Source organism: Rhodnius prolixus, unplaced genomic scaffold (assembly GCF_049639745.1).
Source record: "Rhodnius prolixus isolate KJV_2025 unplaced genomic scaffold, Rpr scaffold_6, whole genome shotgun sequence".
Lineage (NCBI taxonomy): Eukaryota > Metazoa > Arthropoda > Insecta > Hemiptera > Reduviidae > Rhodnius > Rhodnius prolixus.
In genome coordinates this window covers 6,051,498-6,078,559 of record NW_027411634.1, presented here as the reverse complement: position 1 = coordinate 6,078,559, position 27,062 = coordinate 6,051,498, and the positions used below count along the sequence as shown (strand labels likewise).

The 27,062-nt window shown below is 34.6% G+C and overlaps 1 protein-coding gene across 5 annotated transcripts in view; it reads left to right on the top strand.

The window, feature by feature from the left end:
• Nucleotides 1–27,062, top strand: part of LOC141461151 (A-type potassium channel modulatory protein KCNIP2-like) — a 319,616-nt gene that overhangs the window by 124,897 nt on the left and 167,657 nt on the right. The window lies entirely within an intron of this gene.

The window sequence follows — 27,062 nt, the reverse complement described above, 5'->3', positions numbered from 1 at the left end:
AAAATAATTATTTATACAATTTAAAAAACTTCTAACGCATGACATTTCAAAAAATAAATAATAATAAAATAAAATACTATGCGATTTGACCTTTGCATGAATTTATTTTAAATACTCGTACCTTCATCTTTGTAAAAATTTAATTTTGATTAATATCATTTTGGAGATGTCAAATCCAATTTTATAATATATTTTTAAACATAAATTTAATTTTATAATTCCCCAATTTTGGAAATAAAGGGAACAGGTTGTTTTGAGAAAAAAAAAGTCATCGAAAAACCTTAAAAAATTGTCTCTCTTCAAAAAAAATTCTATTATTTCCTTCCGTTTTAGGAGGGTGGCTTTGTATGGTCACCCCAAAAGTATTTCTATATTTGATCTAAGCAATGGTAGGTTTGCCCAGATTTAGTCTAAATCGGGCGCAACGATATAAGGGCTAGTAAGGTGCGAGTTAGTTAAATTCAGTTTTCGATTTGTATAAAATAAACATAAAGGATGTTAAAAATGTGAAAACGCGGTTACTTCAAATTCTATATTTAATTTACGATGCTTACCATGATTGGCTCCGTCAGTAAGAAGCTTTACGCCAAAATTGATCAAGCGGAAGTGTCACTAGACTACATCGATTTTCGATTTCTATTTTCGTCTTTGTCAAAAAAACTTCTCCGATGATTTTAAATCTGGTTTAAAACATTTTTATGGATAGGGGAGTTAGGGAGATAGGTTTTACTGTTAAAGTGCCACTTCAGTAAAATGTACAGCCTTACTTACCACTTGTATCATATTCATAAAAATTAAATATATAAGTAAAATTCCAAATTTTAACTAAACCGGTTTGTAGATATGTCGCGAAAACGGCTACAAGATTTTACTTTAAACTTCGTTTGCTCACAGCTCACATTAAGGCCTTTATTTAATGACTTTATTGTTAAAGAAGATAATTTTAGGATAGAAAATAAAGTACAGCTTCCATCTAGACCAGAAATCGAACCTACTAAACCAGCAATACATCTTAGCTTGGCGGGTCTAGCCTGTAACCACCTAACTATAAATTTCTCATATAAAATCCAAGTCCTAGACTGAGGAATCGAAACCACTAACCAACAATACATCTTAGCTTTGCGGGTCTGGCCTATTACCGCCTAACATACTTTACTATAAATTTCTCATATTAACCATTAAATAAAATCCAAGACCTAGACCGAGGGAATCGAATCCACTAACCAACAATACATCTTAGCTTTGCGGGTCTAGCCTATAACCGCCTAACATACTTTACTATAAATTTCTCATATTAACCATTAAATAAAATCCAAGTCCTAGACCGAGGGAATCGAACCCACTAAACCAACAATACATCTTAGCTTTGCGGGTCTAGTCTCTAACCGCTCGTCCACATTATTGAATAAATTTAATAGTTTTCAGAGTTTTTTTTGGTGGGAAGCGGCATAAATCTTTGTACCCAATTTTTTCTAAAGACTAAGAATGGGTAAGGTGGCTAATCTTTAAGATTTAGAAGACCTTTGATCTCATTTTAGGTCATGGAGCACTACAGGATATTAGATATCTCGTGTACCTAATTAATACAATTATTCATTAACTACGTCCTGTAGGATTCAAGAGAAAGTGAGAAATAAAACGCAAGAAAAGACAGAAACAATAATCTAAACGGTAAAAAAAATCTGATCATCAGTAGAGTTCAGAAACTCCAGGTGGAAGTATACCCACCTGGTCGCTCATTGTTAGTTGCTGAAAGAAGGTGCTTTGATTCGTTTGAGAGGGTGAGAAAAGGGATTTTTGGGCTAAGGGGGTCACCTTTTTTTTTCCTTTTTTTTTTTTAAGGAACGTTCCCTAAAAATGATGATGAAGATCATTATGGATTGTGCGATTGGGGGGTGTAAAATCTATGGAGCAATTCGATGTGGTTTGGATTTTCTAGAGTGTAGAGATCGGAAAATTTGGATGTAGAAACCATTGGCTAAGAACCGAATGTTCTATTTCTTAGATCGTATCGTAGGCTAGATAAAATATCTTTCCAATTTGTTGTTAGCGATGTCCTTAATATTCTGAGCGTCCGCCCACCACTTTGGCCCTTTAGAACATACTGGGTCCCTTTTGGTTTAGGCTGCACCGATTCAGATTCAGTTTGGAAACCTTTAACCTTGTATTTCTGGGACAAAACTTTAGACGATTCTCTTCTTGTAAACCGTAAAAATATCTTCTGGAGGGGGAAATATTGTAAAATAAATAAAGAAAAAGAAAAACTTACTGAAAAAATAAGAAAAGCGATGATAAATTAGAGGCAGTCAAAAGTGTGGAAAATTTACAGCCAATACGTGTAATGTAGAACTGAAAGCCGACAAAATGGTTCTTGCGTGACCGAGATTTGGCACGACTGTGCCAAACGAATTAACTTTGACTACCGAACTGAACGAACTTCCTCCATACTAAAAACTCTTTTTTTATATTTTATATTTTTTATCTGTACAAATACGAGTACATGTATTAAAACTGTTCCGGTAGGACAGTTGTATAAGGGTTGATCATCAAAAAGTGCTCGAAAAAGAGTAACGTTGAAAAGCACCCATCTTTGACAATTTTTTCTCTTTTTCTATAAAAGAGATAAAATTCCTAAATTTTCTGTAAAACATAGGGCTTATCCTCGCTTATAAGTACAGGATAAAACCGGGAAAACCTCTTCTTATTTCTATTTATACAATTTTTGTTATATTTATTAAGAAAATTATAAATTTATAATTTTAAATTCAACACAGATCATGATTTTCTAAATTTTCATGTACCAATAATATTTTTACATTTTACGGAAAAAAATTTTCAGTTTTGACAGGAAATATCCGTACTGAAGTCTCCTGAGACTTCCTGAGTTCATTTTCAAAGATATTTTCAAAAGAAAAGCTAAAAAAAAATCTAGTTCTTTCACAATGCACTTTCGGTGGGTCAAGTTTTTTCAAGTTGGATTTTTGGTTTCATATTTCTGCCTTATTAATCGTGGACGGAAGTACATAGATTCGAACTGGTGGTCTCCAACCACAATTTGTAACCACTATACCAACATCCATCACTTAAGTTGATCTCTTCGGCGGTACATTTTTTTTTTCCTTATCCCGCGACAAAGGCGTTGAAACATTTTCTGTCTGGCAGCCCAATATCTTTCATATGGCGTATTCATGCCCTGTAATGTCGGGCACTCGTCCAAATGGTTAAAAATCATTACGCCGTCATTCCACAATGGGCAAATCGGCGAGTTCCAACACCTATTTTGTGGAGGTGTGCTTGTGGATAGTCGTGCCCTGTAATACCTCGGAAGAGCATGACAGACTCTTTTCTTGGGAGGCCGGCAGGTATCCTGTCTTCTAGCAGTGTTGCCCACTGCTTTCCAGCGGCCGTGCTCCTATATTCCTCGTTTAATTTCCCCATTATGTGGTTACCTATAACTCTTTTAGCCGATGCGTAACACACTGCGTGGTCGGGCTGATCGCATTGACTTCCCTGTTTATGATTCTTCGGCGATACATATACTGAAGAAAAACCCAGCATCGAATTTAATGCCAGGAAATTGTGTCAAATAAAATTTGTAGAACTAATTTGGCGCAGATATATACCAAATTTAAAGGAAATCGTCGGAAAATGAAAATCGATTTAGAGAATTGGTACTTCCGGCTGGTTGTTTTTTCCCCCCAAAAAAGTCAGGAAACCTCAAAACATTAATTGGTAAAAATTCGAAATCGAGAATTTTGAACGATCACACAACTTCCTCTTAGTGTAGTAATAGAAAATGAGAAATTGTCCACAATTTGTGCCAATTTTCAGAATCCTATTGGCCACTCTATTCGATATCCATTGTTCATTTTTATCCACTCCACTCTGTCATCTTAAAACGAATCATCTCGTCGTAGATATTTTTCATTTCCTGTTCCCAGTTCAAGGTAGGATGTCCTCTTCTTCTTCTTCTTTTTTTATCCTTATCCGGATATTCATTCTATCTCGACTTTACCCACATCATTTCTCTTCTCATAGTGTATCCTGCCCATCATTTCCGTTTTTTTTTGGGGGGGGTCGATGATCCTTTCATTTATGTCCATCCTTCCGGTTATATTTCTAATTCAAACATTCCTTTTCCTGTGCTTCCTTTTTTCCCCCAAACCTCTCAGGATTGCTCTATTCTTCTGTCTCTCTCCATTGTTCGAACTACCTGTCTCAGTATATTCACTTAATTTCAAATCCATGATTCAGCGTTTTCCAGCTTAAGTTGTAACGGACATTTACTAGATAATAACAGAGTTTCTTTATCTACTGTGGACCAAATATCATTAAAAGATTGACGATTCCATTCTTGATCACTATTTCCCTCGAAAGCAGGACTTCATTATGCTGAACTTGTATTCATTTGAAGCAATCTTTAAGCTCGACAATAAACTTGTCATCAAAATCTTTCTACCAGAAGTGACAACTTAACTGAATATATTTGTTAGTTTTATTTTGAAAATTTGCGATTTCCTATAAATTTTGAACACCTTACTTACGTGTGTAAATCCAGGTAACTTTATTTGAACGGTCTTAGGAACTCAATCTTTATTTGCCTTTACTTTACAAAAAAAAAACATAGCAATTTTCTATCCTAAGGAGCATTGGAACAATTTGTCCATTCGACTGGGGAGTCCAGGAAATTCGACCACACTCAATAACGGTTTCATTATTCATTCCAAACTTCAGGAATTCCAATTGTTTACTGGAAAACGTTTAAGAATCATAATCAAATATTGTATTATAATTTAAAAATTTTATTTTTGTGTTATTTATCCTTTTAATGTAATTTACACCTGTACCTACAGGGTACAATAAGTAAATGCGATAAGTGTATAAATAAATAGCGTGGCAGACGTGACGGCCGCCATTAGTCACCCAGTTGGTCACGGGGCCAATGGCGCCTCAGCCGTCTTCGGAGGGTAGTATAGTTGAAGACAAGTTCGCAGCTAAAGGATTGGGATGAAGTTAGTGTTTTTGATGAAAATTTTTACATCGGATTTTGGCAAGTTCGGAGATGAGTGGAATTTGGAGATCTGTATGTATGGTGTGGTTGCTAACATAGAATGGGAGCGTCTACTATGCGGCGGAGTATTTTGGATTGGAGTGTTTGCACAGTCTATTGATGTTGGATTTTTTAGCTGTTCCGTAAAGTTCGAGTCCGTAAGTCCCATATTGGTGGTGAGAAGAGCTGTATAGAGTCGTCGTTTGTTCTGTAGTGAGAGTTTTGAGCGTTTGTCGAGTAGTCTGGCTAGAAGTTTGTATCGTTTGTTTAGTTCGGTACGTTTTAAGTCTTGTATGGGCGGTTCCAGGTAAGTCTCTTGTCTAGGTACATTCCAAGGTACCGCACATGGTCGGCTGGTGGGATAGGTGTATGATGTAAGAAGACAGGTGGTGGAATAATTTGAAATAATTATTATTTTATTACAAATATCGATGTTTATCGATGAATTACAAGTGGTTTAGTTGATATAATAGCCAAAATTTTTAAAGACTTTTTTTTGGCCACCTTTATTTTTGAAGGTGAATATTTAAGTATGTCTTAAAGTAGAACAATAAAACTAACGTGGGTATACTTGGCTTAAAGACTAAGTTATACAGTTTCCAGAGTGTTATTAATAGACCCATGGAGAAGTTACTGTAGGCGTGGAAGACGGTAGTTACCCCAGACGACTCAGGTGTTCCCAAGTCCGATCATTTGTCTTCTTGAAGCAGATTCAACCACATTTTTTTTGTTTTTCTTTGTTTTTACTCCAACCTACTCTTTAAGATGAAAAACGAGGTTGAACGATTGTTTATGGTAGACTATTTCCCCCTTTGCCGGATGACTCTTTCCATAGCGACATTATAAGAAGGGCGAGTAGGTTGTAGAAGAGGGCTGAGTCAGTCTTTGGTGAAGCTGCGACAGAATATATCGGCTATCAATTTCCTTTAGATCAAATTTACCCTATAATGTGCTTTATTTACATGCCCTTGTTTTTCTACCGCCCTTCTCGATCTTGCATAATGTGAAGCCCTTTTTTGTACTCAGGACAATTTATCTCAGCCCATTACCCTACAAAAAAAAAAAAAAAAATAGAACTTTAAGTGAAAACACTAAACTGATCCGGTTACAAACTGAACTATCTGCATTATTAGGTTGGTCCAAAGAAAAGAAAAACGCTTTTCTAAATGCAAAAATCTCTCTTTGCTTTCCACAAACGATTGTAACAAGATATTAGAGTTTTCGGTCAAATTCAAGCCGCACATGATCGTGCATTTAACAAGGCATAAATTTAAATTACTAGAAATTACAGGAAGAGAAATCGTACGATTGCTCTACAAGATTCTGTTTGATATTCATTTTTTCCCAAACGAGGGAAACTGAATGCCAACGCGTATTCTTACACTCACTAGATGTCGCTGGGTGTGGCATCATCGCATGCCGCCAAACACTGCCCTTTAATTAAGCGTAAGTTTAGGACAAGCAATTAATAATTAAGGACAAGTTCGTTCAATGCTTGTCTTTGTTCCATATGATGCAAATTTGTTAACAAACATCCCAGAAAACGTTTTAGTAACAAATAAGGTATAAACCAAGACAAAGTCCATTATATTCGTAAGGAAAAACTGACATTCTAGAAATTTTCCTTTGAACTTTTGAAGATTTTTTTTAAAAAGGAATTCACAGGAAAATAAATGTGAAAAAGATATTCATTTATGTGGAAAGCATTTGGCCTATATGATTGAAAGAAAAAACATAAAATAAATGGAAAGCCCCATAAAAAAGAAAAGTTTAGAAGCATAGTTCTGAACATGACAAAAGGAACTTCTAAATGGTCCAACCTAGAGAGAAAAGAGGCGAAGTTAGAAAAAGAGAAGAGAAGATACGAAGTTCAATCAAGTGTTTCCAATCATGCGGAAAAATAAGTTCGGATAAGATGTTTTGTACATGATAAGGTTTACTTATTTAAAATAAGAAAATGTAACCAAAAGAATGAGTTTAAAAAAGAAAAGTGGTATATTTTGGTTGCCTTTTCCTTAAAAAACAAAGCAAATTTTTTTTTTAAAGTTAAAACTTTATAAATCCGAAAAAATCATTACATTATGAGTTTTCTTTATTGAATTGCTATGTTATAAAAATATTTATAGTTTGATTTAATAATAAAATCCAAGACCTAGACCGGGGAATCGAATCCACTAACCAACAATACATCTTAGCATTGCGGGTCTAGCCTACAACCCGCCTAACATACTTTACTGCAAATTTCTCATATTAACCATTAAATAAAATACAAGACCTAGACCGCGAATCAAAACCACCAACCTTTGCTTTGCGGGTCTAGCCTATAACTGCTAGGTTCGGTGGCGCCTTCAATTTTAGAACAATAAATGACACATTCTTAGAGAACTTAACCTTACTTCTGCCTTTAATAAGTCTTTAACACCAATATAGTTGCGAATTTACAATACAGATTTAATTTCTTAATAATATAATTTTTTTTTTTAAATTTACAATCTGTATAAATATATACAATAAGTAAATGGGATGTAAATAAGATGAACTGGCGCGGGAAGAGCAGGAGGAGAGAAGCTACCCAGCGGTAGCACTCTCTATATGAGATAGAGGAATGTGAGGAGGAGAATACGAGGAGCAGAGAGGAGAGATAGGAAAGTAATGATGTTTAGTTCTTAAGACTGCAAGGAAGTCGCTGGGCCACTGGCGATTCAGTCGGCGAGGAGGCGAGAGACTGTACAAGCGGATTTGAGCAAGTAGAGAGAGCAGTATGGAATTGATTTTTGATATTTAGTCTTGACGTGTTGGTCTATGAAGGGAATGTTGAGATCGTGGTGAAGAGTAAGGTTAGTCACGTAGAAAGGTGCGTCAGCTATCTGTCGGAGGAGTTTTGATTGAAATGTTTGTGCAGTCCGTATGTTTGTAGGTTTGGCTGAACCCCACAGTTCTAGTCCGTAAGTCCACATAGGTTTGAGGATAGTGTTGTATGTTAAACGTTTGAGTTCTAAGGGCAATTTGGAGCGTCGTCCAAGTAATCTGTAAAGAAGTTTCGCACGTTTCGTCTTTGCTTGTCTTTTAAGTCTAGTGTGTAGTTTCTACGCGAGTCTTTTGTCTATGTAAAGCCCAAGGTAGCGCACCAGATCTTTACAAGGGAGAGGATTGCTGTTGAAGAGGAAAGGTGGACAGGAGCCCCGCCGGAGAGTAAACGTGGCATGCTGGTATTTTTGTGGGTTCATTTTAATCATCCACTTCTTTGCCCAGGAACATAAAATATAAAATTGTCTTTTTACTTGAAATGAAAACAGTAAAATTCTTTTCCAAAATAGAATGCAATTAACTCTGCATTTAGAAATGGATTTTCTTTTATTTATTCGGTTTTTTGCAGTTCAGAGCTTTTCGTTTAGTTAGGTACTTTGATACTTTTAAGCAAACATGTGAACAAGTTGAAGATGATGACTTTTTAATACATGTAGTTAAAAGAACATTTATTTATGTTAACTGCTGTTAATATGAGCAGTTAAAGTCGATTGGGTCTTTTATTAGGAATAAATAACGTTTGTAATATGGTGCATACCATCTCTTTAGAGCAATGATTGTAAATTTACAACATAGTGTTAACTTATAAATGATGAAGATTCGCCTACTTGTGTAAACACTTGGTTTCATCCGGCAGTCCGCTGTCTTCTGCCTTCCAGGATAAAAAAAAATGGTGTTCTCTATCAAAAGAAACCAATACTATAGCTCACCGGAAGAAGATTGAGCAAATTCAACTGCTTGACACTGGCAACCCGTCGTCTCTCGCGGAGAGATGTTGCTTCCTCTCCAGTAAAAGTCTCCCAAAGATATAAGATGATGATAAAGTGGTGTGCCGCGGAAAAAGCTTTTAGTACAAACTTGAAAATAGAAGTTTTTCGGTGACGTCATTCTTGTGTTTCTTCTCTCTAAATTTGTATGCTCTGTTTCTTTTTTTGTCAACTGAATTTTCGCGGACACTTTTATTAATATATTTATTCGTTATATTTTGAACAAAATGTTTAAAACAAGTTCACCAATTTTGGTTCCTAAAGAAGGATTCTATTTTAATTTAAGATTTAACGGTTCAATTAACTTGCTCAATTCAAATTATGTTTTGAAAGAATCAAATTGATGGCCATTCCCATCTCTGGTAACGCCTACATTTAGAGAAAAAACATTTCATTCGCAATTTCAGTACATTTCCTTTTGATGGCTGCCTTCGATTCATCCTCATTTACAAGTTTTGTACCAAATGTTATTCTTAAGATCCAGGAGTGTTAGATCAGGTGATCGCAGCTAGTGTTTTACACAAGTTCTGCGTTTTATTACAGATTTGACTAGTTCTCATTGGATCTTAATGTAGTGGAGCTACATCTTGTCTCTCATCACCGAAATGGTCTTCTAGAATACGGCTAGATTTCTGCAATAAATCAAGATTAGAACCACAGTCTCCTGATTCCTCACATGTTTTTGGACACTGAGTACTCAGCAGAAATTGACTTATAAGTTACACCCAATAATATCGACATTCTTTCTTGTGATATATATAAAGATTTTATAGAGTCCAAACCAATCAATCAATGTTATTGAGAAATAGCCCATATTCTTCTAAAGATATCCTGTTTATACAACTTTTTTTTCTTCATCCTAGTATTCCAAATGACTTCGGATTTCCGCCTTGGATACATGGAATTTCTTGGTAACCCTACAGCTTCATCTGCAGTTCTATTTCTAAAGCTATCAGTCTGTTTTCCATTTTCTAAGTTAGGTTCTAAATTTCTACCGTGAAAGAGGAGATGTGCTCTAGAAATACGTTGATATCTTTTAATATCTTTTTTGGTTAGATGTACATTTCAAAGTACGGAGTTTAATGATACATAATCATGCCTGCTTCTCACAGTATACTTTTGAACATCAAATTTCGAAGTTTCAACAAATGATATTCAGACACCTAGGCACTTAAACTCGGTACACTTAAAACTAGACTCCATGTACTGCGTTTTGGACTTAGTGACCTAGAAGTCCCATTCAGAATAGGATGTGAGAAATAGGTAATGTTAGGCAATAAATAGCATGGTTTAAAGAAAATAGAATTCCATTCAGTAAGTCGGTATTCAGGTATTCGATTCAGGGATTTCGATCAATAAGCTATTATCGATCTCGTGTTAGGATCAAATCGAATGTAAGATTTCAGCTTTCTGTAATTTTTAAAATATTTCACGTACATTTAAAAAAGAAAAACCCTTTTTTACTGCCACAAGGGAGACCTCTCAAAACGAGCGTTCCCAGTAAGAACTTAATTTTGAATATTTGGCACGTTTGCAATACTTTTCTTACGTAGTAGGAGAAAGAAAAAGGGAAATAGGGTTGTGGTAGAGTGGGAAATTACGGTTACTGGGGCTATTTTTGGGTTGTGAACAGCAAGAAAGTTATGATATTCCCTGGAGGTTACAGCCAGTCCAGTAAAGGGTTTTCTAGTTGTATAACTATTCAAGTATTTATCACGGGTTACTAACGGGTGAAAAGAGGGTAACTCCGTCGTCCATCCAGGAGCCAGGAGCCTCAAAACCATTACATGTAAATATGTAATCAGCTAAAGGGCAAACGAGTTTATAGAAGTTCTCACTTTTGCAAGGGAAGACGAGGCCATGGCCTAGAGTTTGCCTAAGCAATAAACTCATCTTAGTTAATAGTTCTAGGCTAATATTTATATTACCAACTTTTCTGGAATATTTATACCCTTTGGAGTTTTTATTTCATCCACACCGAATACGATCCTGGAATTAGTGATTCTTAACTCAACGAGCAAACATTTTCGCCTCTATTAAGTCACAAGGCAACAATCCCAAGTGGATATATTTGGTTTTATACGCTGGAACATGTTTGGACCGCGGTGCTTATCTCTGATCTTAGCACGCGTGGTTATTGTATCCGGATTCAGGCATTCATCCTCATAAGAGGTTTGTTGTAGAGTTTTTGACTTCACTTATGAGTCAACAAGTTTAGTGCGTGGTGGAAACATGAGTGAAATCGAAATCTCTGATTAATCTCTACCTGCTATGAGGGATGAAAGTTTCGAAACCAGTCTGGGATAATAACCATAAGGCAGGGATAATATAAAACCCCACGGATTTAACCATATTTTCGTGGAAAGTGGTTATTTCAAGAATGATATCATTGGGAAAAGCTATAAGCATGATATCCGAATCTGTGGCTACGAACACTTAGTGGCTACGAAGCGTGCCTTTGTAAGTGGAAGATCCCCAGTTCGAATCCCGCGTATGACTACTTTTTAATTTTCTACAAAAAAAAAATTATAGTAAAGTATGTGCTTCTGCCCTCCGTCCACGACACCTAATTGGGTAGTTGGACGTTAAGCCTCGTCTGAAAAAAAATAGGCGATTACTTTACTTTTTCTTTTTTACAAAGAACACTTTATAGTTTTCCATTAGCCTTACTTCTAAATTTTCAATAGTTTACCCAAAATCTTCAGCTTCTTTACTACCATCTTCGCTCACAATCATGTTACGTTAGTTAGTATGTGCATATTGTGTCTGCAATCTAACTAAGACAGGGTGCATGCCATCGTAGCCTTGTTTAACACATCCTTTATAACAATAATTCTTGTTGCACTGCTTGTGCTGCAAATTTCTTTCATCAATCTAAAGTTGTCAGCTCGCAAAAAATAGTTTTTAAATAGATTCTGTTTCTATCTGTACCAAACAAAACATCCAGAGGATAGATTCAAGTTATCAAAAACTTTATGCATTCGATTTAGTATCGATCGAAATTCTTGGCAAGAGAAAAATGGGCTTCAATCAAATGAAACAAAAAAAAGGGCTCAAGTTCCCCCAAAAAAAATCTTTGTCGAACCCCCCCGCTCCATTCTCAGCTCTAAAACCCCAAAGCTCTCTTTGTTCGCTAAGGTCCTGCCATATTCACTTGAGGCGTCTCCATACATAGAAAATTCCTTGGGTTCCTTACATCGTCGGGACCAACCATTTCTTATCCTATCCACTTTCTTAAATGGAACGGGATGGTATGCCTTATCATTTTCTCAAGCTCAACATAAGGGGAGAAATTCCAGCCCACTGTAGGTATAAACTCCATGATTTTATTTACTGTCTCAAATTTTATAAGGAAAAGAATTTTTAGATATTCTAACCATTACGTAATCAAATTTAATAAATTTGAAAGAAAAATCAAGTAAAATAAATTTCTAAACTCTAAAATATGACCACCACAATTTCTATTCCATCACCGAATGTTTTCGCTAAATTTAGTATTCCATTTTCGAACCTGCATACTTGTTTGAAGGAATAAATAGGATGTCTCTATCAGACTCTAATGATTCAATTAACACCGGCCTGAATTTCAGATTTATTCGATTGTTTAAGAGTTGATTGATTGTTAATTTTATTAACCGTGGGAACTTCTCATCAACTTTGTGGAAACTTCAATTTAGTTAACTCAATATTAATTAATTATTCAATTATTAATATAATATATAAATTATTTATTAATGAAAGAGAATCATAATTCTGTGATTTCATTGCATATAATTAATATTAAATTATTAAGTATATGTTAATACACATTAATTTTTCGAAAGATTTTTTTGTGGAAAAAATAATTAATTATAAATAAAAATGCATAGAGAACCTAAGTTCTCTAAATTCTAAAATTGATTGGGGTTTCACCATAAGTCCCGCAATACGATACTTAAGGACTTACGGATTTGAAATTTGGGGTTCAACTAAAACTCATTAAAATTCATGTGAAAAAAAAATCCTGTATTTTCAGGCGGGGCTTTACGTCCAACTACCAATTAGATGTCGTGGACGGAGGCGACTAGCAAACATACTTTACTTAAAATTTTTTTTATTGACCATAAAAAATAAATTCCAAGGCCTAAATGGTACTGGAATCGAACCCAGTACCACAATACATATTAGCTTTGCAGGTCTCGCCTCTAACCGCTCGGCTACCGTGGCGCCTAACAAGATTATTAATTAGAATTATAGAAGTGTCCAGAAGCGAAGGTAATCGGATGTTTCTCAACAGTTATATTTTATTTATATCTATTCTCTTGGATTAACAATCTCAATCAAGGGTACGCTCCAACATTTCATGACAAATCTCCCGGTTCAGCTTCCGGCATAACGAGTACCTACCAGACGGAGACTGCCTGGTATTTCCAATCAAAAAATACTTTGATCAGACAAAGGATTCTCCGGTTTATATCTTTAGAGCTTACTTCAACAACGATCTTAAAGTTTCATTAGTAAGCGAAACTTCAAAATCCAAAAATTGAAAGTTTTTCGACTCCGCTTCTTTTCTGCACAATCCCTCTGGGTGCAGAAATCTTTACCTCGCTTCCAGATTGTCCAACTCGTGGATTGTGACACCTTATGACCTCCTACAACTGTAAAGTTACAATTTCAAGCACAACAGCATCGCCAGTAGGGCAGGAAAGAACTCCAGTTTGTTTCGTGCTGAGCTTAACTTCCCAACTACCAAATTAGGTGGCGTGGGAGGGTCGGAGACACATAATTGACTATCAACATTTTTTTTTTCTAACAGATAAAAATTAGATACAAGCAGGATTCGAACTGTAGATCTGCGACTTACAAAACTACTTACGTCACTGACAATATTGTTTCTGAAGATTGAGAATGGCAAAAAAAAAAAAGAAAAAAGAAAAGTTCTGTTCATTCCGCTTGGATAATTTCCACCTGTTGATATTGATCCCATGATAATATAAACCAGAACTACAACTTCCGTTTTTTAATTTAGCTCTATAAGGCAGAGTTTTTCTTTTCCCTCGTTTATTAATGCGCTAATATTAGAGTGTGATTACGTACACACACAGTCACGAGATTTTTCCATACTCATTAAAAACAAACTAAGAACTTTTCTCTTGTTTTCCTTTTTGCTGCCCTACAAAGTAACTTTAACTTTTCCAAACGCTTTTCAAAAGGAAAATGTTAACTAAATTTACATATGTGGATTAAATGTTTTCACTAATTTAATGGAAATGAAAGAATAACTCCAAAAAGGGCTTTGAGACAATTTCGTGGGAATTACAAAGTGAAATTCGGAGCAGAACTTTAGAATATAACAAGCACATATTACTTATTCAAAAAGCCCTTTTTATGACATATAAGTATATTTATATAAAGGAATATAAGTTTAACATTAGCATTCTCATTTGGGAAATTGGTTTTTCTTTATAAAATACAACTTTTGTAGAAATTACTTTATGAAATACTACACCGTTTTAGTAAATAATAATTGAATTCAACTCTTGGCGGACGGACTCTGGAGTCCATGCCTAAAGTGTTTGTAAATTTGTTTGTATTGTAAATATGTTATTTTTGTTCTATAAAACACTATTATTATTATTATTATTATTAATTGAATTCAACTTATTTAAAAAAGGGAAATTTTTATTTGTAAAACTTTGCAGTTCAAATAATATTTTAAAGAAGATAGAGGCTCTCTCAGATATTGCTTTTACTCAGGGGTAAAGTTTGGTTTAATTATAGAAGTAAACGCGTAACAATTTCATTTTTAAACTATTCTTTGATTCAGAAGGCAATACAATCACTTGGTTAATGCAATTGGTTTTTTGGATAATACGTTTACAAAGATATACAACAGAACTCTCATAAAATAAAGTATTGGCTACTTTTCTAGGGAGCTTTACGTCCAACTACCCAAATTAGGTGTCTTGTACGGATACAACTAGCAAGCTCTTCGAAACCACTAACTAACAATACATCTAAGCTTTGCGGGTCTAGCCTATAACCGCCTGACATACTTTACTATGAATTTCTCATATTAACCATTAAATAAAATCCAAGAGCCTAGACTGAGGAATCGAATCTACTAACCAACAATACATCTTAGCTTTGCGGGTCTAGCCTCTAACCGCCCAACATACTTTACTATGAATTTCTCATATTAACCATTAAATAAAATCCAAGAGCCTAGACTGAGGAATCGAATCTACTAACCAACAATACATCTTAGCTTTGCGGGTCTAGCCTATTACCGCCTGACATACTTTACTATGAATTTCTCATATTAACCATTAAATAAAATCCAAGAGCCTAGACTGAGGAATCGAATCTACTAACCAACAATACATCTTAGCTTTGCGGGTCTAGCCTATTACCGCCTGCCATACTTTACTATGAATTTCTCATATTAACCATTAAATAAAATCCAAGAGCCTAGACTGAGGAATCGAATCTACTAACCAACAATACATCTTAGCTTTGCGGGTCTAGCCTATTACCGCCTGACATACTTTACTATGAATCTCATAATAACTATTAAATAAAATCCAAGCCCTAGACCAGGAATCGAAACCACTAACTAACAATACATCTAAGCTTTGCGGGTCTAGCCTATAACCGCCTGACATACTTTACTATGAATTTCTCATATTAACCATTAAATAAAATCCAAGAGCCTAGACTGAGGAATCGAATCTACTAACCAACAATACATCTTAGCTTTGCGGGTCTAGCCTCTAACCGCCCAACATACTTTACTATGAATTTCTCATATTAACCATTAAATAAAATCCAAGAGCCTAGACTGAGGAATCGAATCTACTAACCAACAATACATCTTAGCTTTGCGGGTCTAGCCTATTACCGCCTGCCATACTTTACTATGAATTTCTCATATTAACCATTAAATAAAATCCAAGAGCCTAGACTGAGGAATCGAATCTACTAACCAACAATACATCTTAGCTTTGCGGGTCTAGCCTATTACCGCCTGCCATACTTTACTATGAATTTCTCATATTAACCATTAAATAAAATCCAAGAGCCTAGACTGAGGAATCGAATCTACTAACCAACAATACATCTTAGCTTTGCGGGTCTAGCCTATTACCGCCTGCCATACTTTACTATGAATTTCTCATATTAACCATTAAATAAAATCCAAGAGCCTAGACTGAGGAATCGAATCTACTAACCAACAATACATCTTAGCTTTGCGGGTCTAGCCTATTACCGCCTGACATACTTTACTATGAATCTCATAATAACTATTAAATAAAATCCAAGCCCTAGACCAGGAATCGAAACCACTAACTAACAATACATCTAAGCTTTGCGGGTCTAGCCTATAACCGCCTGACATACTTTACTATGAATTTCTCATATTAACCATTAAATAAAATCCAAGAGCCTAGACTGAGGAATCGAATCTACTAACCAACAATACATCTTAGCTTTGCGGGTCTAGCCTCTAACCGCCCAACATACTTTACTATGAATTTCTCATATTAACCATTAAATAAAATCCAAGAGCCTAGACTGAGGAATCGAATCTACTAACCAACAATACATCTTAGCTTTGCGGGTCTAGCCTATTACCGCCTGCCATACTTTACTATGAATTTCTCATATTAACCATTAAATAAAATCCAAGAGCCTAGACTGAGGAATCGAATCTACTAACCAACAATACATCTTAGCTTTGCGGGTCTAGCCTCTAACCGCCCAACATACTTTACTATGAATTTCTCATATTAACCATTAAATAAAATCCAAGAGCCTAGACTGAGGAATCGAATCTACTAACCAACAATACATCTTAGCTTTGCGGGTCTAGCCTATTACCGCCTGACATACTTTACTATGAATTTCTCATAATAACTATTAAATAAAATCCAAGCCCTAGACCAGGAATCGAATCCACTAACCAACAATACATCTTAGCTCTGCGGGTCTATCGTGGCGTCGCTCTTATATAAAATAAAAATTAATAATAATTAACAGTTATTGTTAATTTCCCTGACTCTTACCTCGCAGAATTATAATTATAATCAAACAGTACGAGATATTCTACAACAGACTTCCTAGTCTATTGGCTGGATAGGCCCATTTCAGACCACACAATGCAATCTAATCTGAACTTTGGTCCAATATTAGAGAATTATGTTTGGAATGCCGACAACAAATGGATTTAGCACCGTAATACCTAAAGGAAAGCTTCTTTGCACCCCATTCTAGGAAACCAGTTTAAAATAAGTCTTCAATTGGCTGGTATAAAGTTTGAAGTTTGAAGTCCTTCTTGTGTTTAATGGATTTACTGAGTTTATAATCGTATTCTGCAACTAACGCTTTCCAATTAAGAATTAACTGTGCATAGGTTATCTAAATTAGAGTTTCCCAATCTTCATTCTTTAAGGGTTCATTTCTTTTGTTGTCAAAATTGTTTTTGTTAGAGGGGCGGTTATCGGACGTCACACTTTTGCGACTATTATCATTATACTACGACAAATGTTTTCATCCGAAAGTGATAAGTCTATCATTACTTATGATCTGGTTTTAATCCTAAGTGATTAGTCCTAAACATTGGTTATAACCAAATTCTACTAAAACCCCAAAGTAGACCTATTTAGGTGACGCTTTTATCTAGTATTATTATTGGGAGGATCCGACCCTTAATTCTTCCTGAAATGGGCCTATGCGTGTATCTTCAACATAGATTTATTCCACTAGCGCTTTGATTTTTTTTATTTTGATGGATTGTGGAGAAAGAAATCTTTTTAAAAGGTTGTTTGAAAATTTATTGGGCCACACACCTGCCCAATTTCCACCAATCACGTTGAACGTTCAGGTTAAAATGGTAGCAAAACCTTCCCTCATGTATATTCAAGTGGGCGGAAGTGGACGCATTTAAAATTCATTGTAATTAAATTGCACTACGTACTGCTTTTAATTTAAACCAGTTTCAATTTCCTGTTTACTTCCCTCTCAGTTTGAAGCTCTTGGAATGCATCAGCAAGTTTAGGGCGGGGGTGGAATGAATGTCTCAATTCAGTAGCTCCTACTGAGAGTGAAAGGCTTGAAAATGTAGAAGGCATTGCCGAAATGTGATTAGAAGGAAGTTGAGATGACGTGGGCGCTAGACTTCCGGAAATTAATCACTAACCTAATTGTAACCAGTCTATTATTGTAGCTAGCTGGACCAATGAAGTGGGACGCTAACCTCTAAAACAGTTACAAAACTAATCAAAACTGTAGCCACTGCCAATTAGGGTCGTAAACGAAAAAAAAAAGCTTAAAGTTGCCCTCTATCATGCTACAATCCTGATTAAACTAATATTAAGTTCAAATAAAGAGTTTTGGAGCTCCTCCCCGTTTTCAAAGAAATGCATTTTAGGCGAATCGTTTGCAGTTTCACATAGTACAATACTTTTCTTGTAGTTTTTGATTGTCTATAAAAATATATGTGATATCGCTTGTGACACGTCTGCAGTAAAATGGATTTTTTTTTTTTTTATTTTTTTTTTAAAGAAAGACTGATGGTAACCTTTTATTGTCAGATCTTTTTATAGTTACAAAGTTTAAGCTTCTATTTTCTCCTTGGCTTAACTTTTTTATACTTGAATAATTTCACTTCTTTTTTTTTATATATATCTAAGTTTTTTTTTAAATTATTTTTTTTAAATAAAAAATTGTAATATTTTTCGCTTCCTCTTGCCACAGGAAGTCTCGCTGTTTTGTGCAAATTTTCTATTTGTCGCTTTCACCCTTCCAAAAAATGGTGTTTTTTAATAATTGATATTGTTGTGTTTTTTTCTTTTATTTATTTATTTTGTAATTTACAATCTGTACAAATATATACAATAAGTAAATAGGAGGTGAATGAGATGAACTGGTGCGGGAGGAGAGCAGGAGGAGAGTAGCTACCCAGCGGTAGCACTCTTTGTATGAGATAGGGGAGTGTGAAGAGGAGAATATGAGTAGGAGAGAGGAGAGATAGGAGAGTAATGGCGTTTAGTTCTTCAGACGTAAGGAAGTCGCGGGGCCACTGGCGATTCAGTCGGCGAGAAGGATTGTTAGGGATGTCAGAGGAGGCTGAGAGACTGTACTAGAGGATTAGAGCAAGTGGAGAGAGTAGTATGGAATTTTTGATATTTGGTCTTGGCATGTTAGTGTATGAAGGAACTGTTGAGGTCGTGGTGAAGAGTAAGGTTAGTCACCGTAGAAAGGAGCGTCAGCTATCTGTCGGCAGTAGTTTTGACTGAAATGTTTATACTGTCCGTATGTTTGTAGGTTTGGCTGAACCCCAAACAGCTCTAGTCCGTAAGTCCACATAGGTTTGAGAATAGTGTTGTATATTAAGCGTTTAAGTTCAATGGGTAATTTTGGAGCGTCGTCCCAAGTAGTCTGTAAAGCAGTTTCGCACGTTTTGTGTCATTGCTTCTCTTTTAAGTCTAGTGTGTGGGTTCCACGTGAGTCTTTAGTCTATGTAGAGCCCCAAGGTAGCGCACCAGATCAGAACAAGGAAGAGGATCACTGTTGAAGAGAATATTGTTGTGTACGATTTGTATTTGGTTTTCTCTGATTGTGACTTCTTTTTTAATGAACAGATTTCGACCAATAAATTTGTGAATTATCTTTCCTTAATGAAATGTCTTAATGCTTCGTAGTAACAGCTGGTGAAGTCCGGCGGCTCATAGTAACTGTTGCTAGTTACTGAATGGGCTAGTCTATTTGACTTTAAGTCACATATTTGATTTGATTTATTAAATACGCTGTCCTTAATGATTTTTTTTTTTTTATAAATATAAATAATTCTAAAAAATTAAATCTAAGAATTTCCCAAATATAAACTAACCTAAAAATTGTAGAAAATATTTTCTAAAGTAGGAAATCCTACAATAAACAAGGATAACTTGCAAAAGTTATATTCATATGCAAACACTTGCAAAAACGGAAAACAGAATGACGCGGAAGTAGCAGATGGTATTTCCTTACTTTTATGACTAACTCACTTTTCTCTGTCTCTTGCCCAACTCCAATTTTCCCCTCATGTAAAACTACAGAAATATATGAAACTCATGCACTCTGAATTTTCCATTTATAACTGTTATTTGAATAGAAAACTTTGTGTAATATTAAGGAAATTTAGGGATTGCAACTAAGGACCTAATCTGACTTATTCTTCTAAAAATATTTCCCAGAGAAATGGTGATATCAAATAATGAATTTGAATATTAATTTTAAATTTGAATTCGCCGTAGATTGAACAAACAAACCTACAAAAAAAAAGTGCGACTTATCACACGGATTGATTCATACATTTCTTTAGTTTTGTGGTTTACTTATGTGCACAACCTTTAGGCGTGTTTTTCAGATGTTTAGATGACCTAAACATTTTTTTCAAATTTATTTTGGAAGTGCATATAAGGTTGCATTTAGTGAAAAATTAGGGGAAAAAAGGAAATACATAAATATATATGTATATTCACACAATATTAACAGAGGGGTAACGTTAACGTCAACCAACCATTTTTAGTAGCCATTAATCAGCAGCTCTGGTTTACTAATCCTGCATGCAGGAGCATGTACAAATATGTTTCATCTTGTCTTTCAAAACTCTAGCTAGACAAAAGCGCGCAGAAAAATCTTAAATTGTAATTTTATTATAAACAAATTTTAACCTGTCTGAAGGAAATGCTTTCAGAGTCTTTGTTCCCTTGTTATAACTACAGTTTTTAGCCTCCATAACTGTAACAGCTTTAGGTCATAAAGTAGCCACTGGTGATGATCTCTTAAGACTGAGATCCCAGTTATCTTAAGCGGAAGTTTTTGATAGACTTTTATTTAATTTAAACTTTAGATTCTAAAAAAAAAAGCTTTTGCAAAATATTGAATTGGCTTAAAAGTTTAAGGGATGCAGCTTTAATTTTTAACTTTAAAAATTATATTATACATTAATGAAGTTATAAAAATTATGGATCAATAGAAAAGGTTAATAACTTAAGCCTTTCAGCTGTAATTGTAATACTAACTAAATAAAGCGAAAAGGAACAAACGGAACGTAAATATGGCGCAAAGCTTGTAACGATCCTTTGTTCCGTTAGTGTGCCTTTAGTAAAAACCTGTGGCTGCACAAAAGAATAGCCCATCATTATTTTGGGAACTGTGGGGGGGGGGGGGCTTTAAACAGGTCTTCTCTCCTTTTTCGCGCCCCGTAACAATAGAAACTGAATATATTTTAACTTTATAAAAGAGCTTATTGCACAATTTAGAATAATACTTTTAAATCCATCTTAATACGGTTAAATTATCGCTTAATATAGAAATTTAAGTAGCTTTTTTTATGCTTCAAATAATGATAATAAAGTTTAATTTCTTCTTGATTCTATTTCAATAATAATCCATAAACTTGACGATAACTTTTTAATGAAAATCCCGCAATTGGAAGAGCCATTTTTGAATCTTATTTATTTATTTACTTTTTGAGTTTTTGTCAAAAAACTATTCCAACGATTTTGTTTAACCGTTAAACTTACGATTCACTATCCTCAATTTATAAAATATATATTCTTTATATCATAAGGAAAATTTCTCTCAACTTCTACATGTATAAGGCGCCACAGTAGCCGAGCGGTTATAGGCTAGACCCGCAAAGCTAAGATGTATTGTTGGTTAGTGGATTCGATTCCCCTGGTCTAGGACTTGGATTTTATTTAATGGTTAATATGAGAAATTTATAGTAAAGTATGTCAGGCGGTTATAGGCTAGATCCGCAAAGCTAAGGTGTATTGTTGGTTAGTGGATTCAATTCCCGGTCTAGGTCTTGGATTTTATTTAATGGTTAATAGAAGAAATTTACAGTAAAGTATATTTGCTAGTCGCCTTCGTCCACGACACCTAATTGGTTGTTGGACGTAAAGCTCGCCTGAAAAAATAGGCAATTGCTTCACTACATATATAATTTTACAATACCCTTATAAGAACCTTATATAATTGTTAAAACAATTATTAACAAAATCACCCATTTTAACAATTAATTTCTTTTCGTAATTACATTTTTGAACATATTCGAATTTGGGTTAAAATGCCTTTCTATTGCTGTAGAGGTGGTAAAACAGGAAATGACTCGTCTCGCTCAGTGTGATTGTGTGTGTAAAGTGAGCTTCCCCAACTCTAAATTTTTAAATTCTGTACGTGGTTATTGAAATCGCTCTAATTTTGGGGATTTTCTTTAGCCAATCATCTCCGTCAAGTAAATTCAGCTCTTACTAGTTTTTCGTAACTTCTAGAAAAAGAAAAAAACTCGTATAACTCTTCTTTGGGAAACTCCTGACTAAGCAGTTGCAGCATTAAAGATGCGGTTAAATAAAGAAAAATTTATTCCTCCCAATAACAATACCGAACAATTCTACGGATATGGGGAGCCTTTATCATCGTTTTTCTTTGTCCTAAAAATCTAGTTGAAGCTCAAATAGCTTTTCCAAAGATAGTTCCGATTATTGAATAGTTCGTCGTCCTGCAGGACAAATACTTCCTACAACTTTGTTAGCAACTTAAACGTCTCTTTACTTCATCTAACAAACACATAAGGTAAACTTTTTCTGGGGAAGAAGAAAACTAATCGTTAATTTTCTCATATCATTTTCTGATAATAAAACTAATTCAAAACTTTTCCTGCTCAAGTTTTCTTGTTCGGATTAAAGTTGACAAAAGAAAAGACCAATATATAAATTTAGAAACCAATTAAAATTGATTTAAGATGAATTTGGATGTAGCCTAGATTTCGTTATACATTGGATGGAGTTAGAAGCCAAATAATATGCCTCCATTATTTCCGGGCTACCCTTTTGACAAAAAAATGTTAGGCGGCTATAGACTAGACCCGCAAAGCTAAGATGTATTGTTGGTTAGTGGATTCGATTCCCAGTGTCTAGGTCTTGAATTTTATTTAATGGTTAATATGAGAAAATAGTAAAGTATGTCAGGCGGTTATAGGCTAGACCCGCAAAGCTAAGATGTATTGTTGGTTAGTAGATTCGATTCCTCAGTCTAGGCTCTTGGATTTTATTTAATGGTTAATATGAGAAATTTATAGTAAAGTAAGTTAGACGGTTATAGGCTAGACCCGCAAAGCTAAGATGTATTGTTGGTTAGTGGATTCGATTCCTCAGTCTAGGTCTTGTATGATATTTAATGGTTAATATGAGAAATTTATAGTAAAGTAAGTTAGGCGGTTATAGGCTAGACCCGCAAAGCTAAGATGTATTGTTGGTTAGTGGTTTCGATTCCCCTGGTCTAGGTCTTGTATTTTATTTAATGGTTAATATGAGTAATTTATAGTGAAGTATATTTGCTAGTCGCCTTCGTCCACGACACCTAATTGGTTGTTGGACGTAAAGCTCGCCTGAAAAAATAGGCAATTGCTTCACTACATATATAATTTTACAATACCCTTATAAGAATCTTATATAATTGTTAAAACAATTATTAACAAAATCACCCATTTTAACAATTAATTTCTTTTCGTAATTACATTTTTGAACATATTCGAATTTGGGTTAAAATGCCTTTCTATTGCTGTAGAGGTGGTAAAACAGGAAATGACTCGTCTCGCTCAGTGTGATTGTGTGTGTAAAGTGAGCTTCCCCAACTCTAAATTTTTAAATTCTGTACGTGGTTATTGAAATCGCTCTAATTTTGGGGATTTTCTTTAGCCAATCATCTCCGTCAAGTAAATTCAGCTCTTACTAGTTTTTCGTAACTTCTAGAAAAAGAAAAAAACTCGTATAACTCTTCTTTGGGAAACTCCTGACTAAGCAGTTGCAGCATTAAAGATGCGGTTAAATAAAGAAAAATTTATTCCTCCCAATAACAATACCGAACAATTCTACGGATATGGGGAGCCTTTATCATCGTTTTTCTTTGTCCTAAAAATCTAGTTGAAGCTCAAATAGCTTTTCCAAAGATAGTTCCGATTATTGAATAGTTCGTCGTCCTGCAGGACAAATACTTCCTACAACTTTGTTAGCAACTTAAACGTCTCTTTACTTCATCTAACAAACACATAAGGTAAACTTTTTCTGGGGAAGAAGAAAACTAATCGTTAATTTTCTCATATCATTTTCTGATAATAAAACTAATTCAAAACTTTTCCTGCTCAAGTTTTCTTGTTCGGATTAAAGTTGACAAAAGAAAAGACCAATATATAAATTTAGAAACCAATTAAAATTGATTTAAGATGAATTTGGATGTAGCCTAGATTTCGTTATACATTGGATGGAGTTAGAAGCCAAATAATATGCCTCCATTATTTCCGGGCTACCCTTTTGACAAAAAAATGTTAGGCGGCTATAGACTAGACCCGCAAAGCTAAGATGTATTGTTGGTTAGTGGATTCGATTCCCAGTGTCTAGGTCTTGAATTTTATTTAATGGTTAATATGAGAAAATAGTAAAGTATGTCAGGCGGTTATAGGCTAGACCCGCAAAGCTAAGATGTATTGTTGGTTAGTAGATTCGATTCCTCAGTCTAGGCTCTTGGATTTTATTTAATGGTTAATATGAGAAATTTATAGTAAAGTAAGTTAGACGGTTATAGGCTAGACCCGCAAAGCTAAGATGTATTGTTGGTTAGTGGATTCGATTCCTCAGTCTAGGTCTTGTATGATATTTAATGGTTAATATGAGAAATTTATAGTAAAGTAAGTTAGGCGGTTATAGGCTAGACCCGCAAAGCTAAGGTGTATTGTTGGTTAGTGGATTCAATTCCCGGTCTAGGTCTTGGATTTTATTTAATGGTTAATAAAAGAAATTTACAGTAAAGTATGTAAGAGTGAACTATCTTGTTTTTCTTTTTATTTATTTTATTTTAGTTATCTTGGCGCGCTTTTTGTTTTTGAGGAAGGTTAAGGGAGGTTAGCACCCCATAAAAATATTGAATGTGCAGTGTGCAGTTTTCTATTATAGTATTGAAGTGAGGTTTAATTAGGTAAATGACTATAAAAACCGATTTTCTTTTATAGGTGAGCTTTTTACTTATTTGTTTATAAGATAACTTTGTATTATAAGGTAACTTTGTATTGTTAGACTAAAATAAAATCTTCTTTTATAGGAAAAATCGGTATATAGTGAATAACAAAACCCAAACCCATTTACCACATTATAAATCGGTTTTTCGTCAACAAGCATCCGCAAGATGCAGCCAGTCAGAGTAAGAATTCGTTTTGAAGTTGGAGAAGAGAGGAATAATGTGGTGATTAGAGTGGCTTCTATTCGATTAATGTCTGAGGACACTACCTACGTTTTTCCAACGCATTTACAACACTCAGATCTGCATGAGGAGCTTTTTAGTATTGGTACAGTTAAGAATGTATGTAAAGCATTAATAAAGGTAGGTCAGTTTCGAAATATAATGGTTACGTTACCGTCTGAAATAGTTCCTTTATACTTGGATGATAATCTAAACTTCGTTTTTAGAAGTACTTATTTGGAAGAATTATCTATGGAACAAACATTAATTTCAGGAAAAAAGATACCAATAACAGCGGTCGAGAACCAAACAGAATTAATAAAAATTATTGAAAAACTGACTACAAAACTAGACGCTAAAGAAAATAAACAAGTAGATCTAACTCACATTCACAAACAGTTTATTTTGCAGAAATTCCAGGGAAAAGAAAATGCCATCGAATGGATAACCCTTTTTGAAAAAGAATGTAATAGATGTGAAGTAACTACGGATCATACAAAAATACAAATTTTGCGACTATTTTTGGAACAAAACGCTGTAGAGTGGTACAGTTCAACATTGTGTAAATTGACATTAACTGGAGAATGGAAGGATTGGCGTGAATCTTTCATACAAACGTATAGTGATAAAAGTTGGCGATCCGTACATTACGCTTACACTTTTAGATTCATTAAGGGATCATTACTGGACTATGCATTGAAGAAAGAACGTTTATTGTTAGAAACAGAACCTAAAATGTCAGACAGGTCACGTATTAATCATATTGTTGTTGGGCTTCCGTTATATATCCAGGATCGTTTGGATAAAGAAGAGATACAAACTACAGAGTCTCTTATGAACCAGCTACGCCGATATTCACAAGAATATCCTAGAGTAAAGAAAGGTGAGGTACGAAGACTAGCAAATGTCCAACCTTATGACACTGAAAGTCAGAAGATCATAAAAAAACAACCGTGTACAATTTGTGAGTCACTGGGCTATCAAGGACGTTTTCACCCACCGGATTATTGTAGAAATAAGGGAAAGACTGCTAATGGGAAACAAGTAAATTTCACTGCGATAACTGATGTAGATGTCGATACTCACAATGAGACAAAAAACGGAGATACACACCACTTATTCGATTAAATGTAACAATTAACAATAACAAAGTTACGGGAATTTACGACAGTGGTTCCAATGTGACATTAATAAATTCAAAAATTGTAGAAGACATAAAACATAAGATGTTACAAAATGAACAAACATTTAAGACAATTAGTGGTGTGCAAAAAAGTTGTTGTACGATAAAATTGCCTATGCAAATCCACAAAATAAGAGAAGAAATAGAAGCCCATGTAATAAAAAATGATGCTTTTTCGTATGATGTATTGTTGGGATTAGATGCAATTCAGAAATTTCATTTACTTCAAGATGACAAACTGAATATACTTCAAAGGGTTAAAGAAAATAATATAGAAATAGTAGATTATGAACAACGTAAACTTACAGAAGAGATAAGTTATTGTGAATATGAACAAGGTGGATATTTAGAGAAATTGCAGCATCTAGATAATCTCAAGAAAACAAAACTTATGAGCGTGATAAGTGAAGACAGAGAAATATTTGCTAAACATAAATACGATGTTGGTAAAGTAGAAAATCATGAAGCTCATATTAAACTTTTAGAAAATAAATATATTTCAAAAAAACCTTATAGATGTTCGATCCCAGATAGGCAGGAAATAGAAAGCCAAATAACCAAGTTACTTGAGGCAGGCTTGATTGAAGAATCTGAATCTCCTTTTGCAGCGCCAGTAACTTTAGCTTACAAGAAAGAAGATGGGAGACGTTCGCGGTTATGCATTGATTTCCGAGATCTAAACAAAATTTTAGTACCAGAATCTCAACCGTTCCCAATAATTGAAGATATCATTGTAAAAACACGAAACTGTAAATGGTACTCAGTGTTTGAT